This window comes from Nothoprocta perdicaria, unplaced genomic scaffold (genome assembly GCF_003342845.1).
Source record: "Nothoprocta perdicaria isolate Ctin4 unplaced genomic scaffold, notPer1 scaffold_9, whole genome shotgun sequence".
Classification (NCBI taxonomy): Eukaryota; Metazoa; Chordata; class Aves; order Tinamiformes; family Tinamidae; genus Nothoprocta; species Nothoprocta perdicaria.
Window position 1 is genome coordinate 7,080,460 of NW_020456198.1, and position 6,000 is coordinate 7,086,459.

General features: G+C 48.9%; 1 protein-coding gene across 2 annotated transcripts in view; it reads right to left on the reverse strand.

Annotated features, from left to right (window-relative positions):
- CHST13 (carbohydrate sulfotransferase 13) overlaps window positions 1-5,950 on the reverse strand; it is a 29,669-nt gene extending 23,719 nt beyond the window's left edge. The window contains exon 1 of one of the 2 annotated variants that reach the window (XM_026052575.1): window positions 5,884-5,950. The gene's annotated coding sequence lies outside the window, so the exon portion shown is untranslated. The remainder of the gene's footprint in view (window positions 1-5,883) is intronic. The other variant, XM_026052576.1, reaches the window with a different exon arrangement.
- Window positions 5,951-6,000: the final 50 nt, after the last annotated feature.

A 6,000-nucleotide genomic window follows, 5' to 3' on the forward strand; every position in this document is an offset into this window, starting at 1 on the left:
GTGGGATGCTCCCTCCCTCTCTGACTGTCTTTAAATACCTTCTAACAAGAAAAAGGTTGGGGCATTTGCCCAGGTGCATCCCAAAGCCTCAATGCAGAAAGTCAAAGCCTTGACTGAAACAGCTTAGCCCCACAGAGCTATGTGGGGAGTTAAGCTCTTCTTTAGGTACTCATAGGGAATAGTGGGAGTTAAGCACCTAATGACTTGTAGCTTCATAGTTTCTGATTGAAAGTGTTGGGAAAGAGCTGTGTTTGTCTAGGGATGAAAATGGTTTGTGATGCTCTTCATTCAGACACCAACAGGAGGCCAAAACCAAGGAGGAAAACCCAGCACATCATCATCACATCATCATCATAAAAACACAGAAGGTCTCTCTGTGGAAAGTGCAAACTGTTTGGGTGCAAAACACTGTATCCTTTGCTTCTTAATGAAAACAACATCCTTGTTCCAACTTTTCCTTCCAACAGAAAGACGCAGCACCAGTGAAGGATCCACCAGGATCCACGCGGCAGAAAGGCCGAGATACAACAACTCCATCCTGTAGGCACTGAGTTAACTCCCGGGCACACTAAGCCCTGCTCCTTGCCCTCTCCCAAACCTCTGGCACCTACCAGAGGTTCACAGGGAACTGCACAACACCAAGGAGGACCAAAACGCATTCCTCATGGAAGGCCTGGCCCTGACCAGAGGATGGGCTTCGTTACTGCCCCACGTTTCAGCAGTGCCCTGGGCAGATGACTCCGCAACGGGTCATGGCTGCAGCATTTCTTCAACCATGGCAAACTGAGGGCTTTCCAGCCTGCATTGCCCAACGCCTCTGATGACAAACAGGCCTGCACTTTGAGCACTGCACAAAAGTAAATGAAACAAAACGAAACCAAACCCCAAGACAACCCTACAGGGCCTCTTTGATTCCGCATCCTTTGCCGTGCTCAGAGTTTGCTGGAGCAGAAGCAGCTTGGACTCCGTTATCTGGAGAGCCGACGACATGTGTCAGCCAGCTGCAACCACAACCCAGTGTCACAAAGCCTCTGCTGGCAGGGCCACGTTGGTCCCCAGGGGTGTCCTGAGCACGGGATGTGTGACTTGTGTGACACGTATCCTCCACGCGGCCTGGGGGATCATTGCTCTGTCAGCAGGCAGCCCTCAGCAAGGAGAGGTCAACACCCCAGGCCCTCCAACGTCATCACATTGCTGCTCTTGCTGCTCTGTCATAGAAGCTGTTGGGCAACATCACTAATAGGGAAAGGATTCCCTCTTCCTGGACAGGTGGGGAAATCCCTCTGAGTCGGGGGAACCTGCTGTTGACTTTGGTGGTGCCTGAATTTCAGCCTACCATCAAAACTGGAGAGGAACTCGCGATCTACAATAGGCTGTTTCCACCCAAGAAAACCCCAGTGAGAAAAGTTTCAGACAGTTCCTAATATCGATGTACATAAGCAGCTCCACGCAGACTACTTGTATGTGTGCTTGTGAGTTCAGGGGGACCTCAGTCAAATCTCTTACAACCTCGGTGCCCTGGGCCTTGAGGGACGCTGACCAAGCTGATAATTTGCAAAAGCAAACAGTGATTTGGGATGCCAGTTTTGTCAGGATCAGCAGGGCCCAATCTCAGAATAGATCAGTGGATGGTAAATAAATATGTATTTTAAGGCACCTTAAGCTGATGACTGAGAAAAGCAATGTAATAAAATTGAAGAGACCTCAGAAAAGCCTGGCTGGGCTGATATAACCAAAGCTGTACAGCCAGATTGCTTCTCGATGGGTGGTGATCCCTGGGCTGTTAACTCTGTATCAGGTGGAGGTGAGAAGCCTCAAATCTCCACACATCCCAATGCTCCTGAACTTGGAGGCTTTTCATGTCCCAGCGCTAATGCCCCTGGTCCATACAGTGTTATCCTGTGAGCACGGGCGTGTGGGCACTACCTGCGAGCTCCTCTGGCCACGTCCTTCATCACTGGTTTGCCAGGTGGTTGTAACTGTGACCCATGATAAGGAGCTGGTGCATATCATCCACCAGAATGAGCTCCTTCCTCAGGAGCACAAGAACCTCTCTGCTGAGAGGTTTGGGTGGGCAACAGAATCCATCCCAAAGCTGGCAGGGTGAGTTGGGAATGGGTTCTCCCATATCCACCATGGCACATCAGAGAGTCATACTAGAATGATGAGACACAGTTCTCTACTTGTGCTATCTGCTGCATACCAGTATGTCCTGTCTGGCACTGTTACACTCCATCCTTCTGCATCTCCTATTCCTCATCCCTCAAGCTGGAGAAGCAGTATCTCTGCTCCTGGAAGAGCTGGAGGGGCCTTTGCTCTGTCAGAGATAAATTGGCTGATGTGGGAAAGGAATAGGACAGAGACAGGGGCTTTGTTGCCTTCCTCATTTGTGAATCTCTCTGATTCCTCCTCTAAAGGCTGCAGCAGTATCACAACCCTGGCACTGCTACGATCCCAGTTCTGGTATCTGTTGCTGTGAAGGAGCTGGATCAAAGGCAGGGTGCATCTAACCAGTAAAGCCTCCTGCAAGTCCAATGTCAACTAGAGCCTTGAAAAGGGAAAAATTACATAAAAAGCTTCCTATAGCACGCAGGCATCTTTCATTAGGAAATACAGTCTTTCCAGATGGCAGAACTGCTTATTAACCACCCAGCAAACTGCAAGTTCATGCACATGTTCCTCTGACCCCTGCAAGCAGCCTGAAAAATGCCAGCTCTCTGGAGGGCAGTACAACTGAGCCCCAAAACACTCACTAAAAGGTGAGTTCACAGCTTGAGTTGAGGTTGGCAGACCCTGTGAATGCAGAGAAACAGAGGCTCTTACCACCCTCCGCTCACCTCACCTTTGCCTCCTTCGGATATTCTCCCTTGTCTCCATCCCCATCCCTGCTAGCACCGTCATCCCCAATTCTCTCAGTGCTGCTAAAATCCGTATAGCTGCCCTGAGAGCAGCACCAACCAACCCTTTCATGTAGACAAGAGCCAGCAGCCTCCTGCATGTGCTGTTGTGCCAGTCTAGACACACCATGGACTGAGACAGATGAAACAACGCTCAGAGATCCCCACTGCTTACGCCCACTTGCTCTCTATGGGAAAATATACGGTGTGCAAAAGCCAGCACGACCATTACTAACAACACCTAGGCCCCAGAAAAGGCAGTAGGGAAAATACCAGCTCTGAAGGTGTATGACTGATGCTGAGGCCAGGATCTCCTTGGTTCTGGGCTGACACCAGTGCAACCAATATCTAGAGGGAAGACATAACTACCAAGATCTCCTAAGGCTGGACAAGGAGCCCAGCAGATCTGCCCGTAAGTGCAGATGCAGAAGGGACTGGAGATGCTCAGAGATCACCGATCTCAGTCTTGATGATTATTTACCATGTCAGTGTAAACTCTACCAGACATCATGCTTGGCACAGGTTTGATGCCTTCTTGCAATGCAGGTATCTTGCCTTCAACCATGTATGTGTGAGTCTGGCGTAAGGCAGCTCACAGGGAAGACAGGTCAGCAGAGACCCAAACTGAGTAAGGGACAGTCCTTGTGCTGAAGCTGCACCTCAGCCTGGGGAGTATGAGGTCAGCACACGCTGAGGCACACAAATCCACACAAAAAAATGCTTATTTATACTGCATTTTCTCCCACGTTGCAGGCATTGATTCCTGGACAGGATGGCTGAATCTTCAGTAAGTAAATTACACATACAGGTGGTCCGGGGAATGCAGAACAGGACAAAAAGGATCTGACTGTTCCAGAGGGAACTTGTAGCACTGCTGCTTTTTCAAGTATTTTTTTTTCCATTAGTATATAGAAACCAAATGACGCCAGACAAGCAGAACTCCAAATAACCTCAAGGCAACCATCACTTTAAAGGTGACACTTCTGTCTGCAAATTGTTTGCCTATTATTTCAGCCAGTAACTTCTACAAGTCAAGTAATTGGTCTCCGTTTGCTTTGAGCTAAAAGGAAAAGGAGCAGTTTATAGCTTCCTTCTTTTCTATATTTGATAATGATCTCTACAAAGTGTCTTCCTCCTGCTATTGTGAATATTTCACTGAACTAAATGAGAAAAGAAAATACTGCAAATCAAAAAATATTATGGGAAAGAAATGGCATAAATATGGAACCATATTTTAAGCAACATGATAATCACTTTTATCCACCTCTTTTGTCCACCATATGGAGCAAACCTGCAGTTGGTTTTCATCGTTCTCATCTATGGGCTTTCACTGAGAGTAGGAGAAAACGCTAGTTTAGAGCAGCTCAGGCTCTGCCCTCCAGACCTATGACCACCTCCAGAACCTTCCAAAAGTGACACTTGTCCCATGGGAATAGATTTGCAGACTGCCACAGGTTTTGCATTCCCGAAACCCTCTCCCAGTCAGCCCTCGCAGCTCCTCTCGCAGGAGGGCTGCACATCCGGACCCCTCTCAAGCCACGAAGAGCTGCTGCCACCACCGCTACTGTCACCTGGTTTGCCCTGACCTACCGGGAACTCCACGTGGGACTCGGCTGAGATCACACATGGAATTAAACACAAGCGAGCCCAGAAACACCCGCTGACTCAGAGGCACAGGAGTCTTCTTTTAAAAACCAAGAAACCCTGAAATGAGCTGGATTTTCCAGTCAAATACTAAGAAGCGAACCCAATGTAGAACGCAGCCCTCTCTCTGTTAGGAGCCTGTACTTTTTACTGAATATTCCCAACATTATAATAAGTTGGCGTACATTATTTTGTGTAAAAAAACAAGGTCTTAAAGAAGAAAATACTGATTGCAGTCTTCTGGGATTACTGAATGTATTTGATTAACTCTACATGCTATTCCAGCAATAACAAATTCTCATGCAAATCTAATTCCTTTTTGGTCTTAGATTATTCAGACAACAAGTTAAGCCCTTTTTAGTTTCAGGGAAGAAAACATTAAAGTGATGGATCAGTCCCTATAAAAAGGAAAATTACATTTCATTTAGTCCATGCTGATAAAATTCCACTAACATTTCATCAGATGAGTTTTTTTGAATTTTAAGGTCTACTTTAAAGGCCCCATTGATGGATTGCTGCTGTAATCAGACCCCATTAGTACATTACTAAAACTACAGGAATTACTCAACAGCATCTCTTAGGAAATCGGAGCGAATCTACAAAGAAGAGCAGAAATAAGAAACCAAATAACCCTTCCAGTACAGAACAGTTTATATTTTACTTCTGTTATTACTGAATTGCTCCCAGTGTGGAAAATATTTCTACGAGCAGACACTGAAGATGTCCCTTGAGCAATTCAGCCAGATTCCCCGGGACTTTCAGTGACTGTGGGTGTGAAATAGGCACTTCTTGCAGAACAGAGCAACTCTTCTCTCGTTCCTAGCCACAGCACAGCCTCAGAGGACTTCACTCAAGTCCTGTGGCCAGTTTTACAGAGTTTCACGCCTCGGATTTTGCTAAGCGCAAGGACACTCCGGAAAGGCACAGGTAAGCCTAAGTAAGTTTGCTCGAAAACGAAGCAAAACAGCAAAACATTTCACTGCAAAACAGCCGCTGCATTACGGCGGCCTCATCACACTTCCCATCGCATCACAAAAGCGAAGCTAAAAGGTCTGGGCTGAAGAACAGGAAACCTCAAAGCAAATTCGCCGGCTCGCCCTAAGTTCGACTTCCAGCGGGGCGGCTCTGCGCGGCACTTGGGTCCCTCGCGGCTGCGCGGGCTCGCGGTCACACCGAAGTAACTCGCGTGGCTGGCACTAGCAAGGAGCGACCCTGGAGCCGAGACCCGAGACGCTTCCCGCAGGATCCGTCCCGCGGGGACGCCGGGGGAAGCAGGGACATGTGGAGCGCGCAGAGCCGCGCGGCGGAGCGAGCGCGGGGCGCCGCGGGACGGGCGACCCACCTGGGTGGAGGCTGCTCTGGAAGTAGAAGACGAGGAGGAGGAAGGAGCCGAGGCCGGCGGCCAGCGCCAGCCGCGGCGCCCGGCCCCGCCGCATGGTCGGCCGCGGCTCCGCGGCGC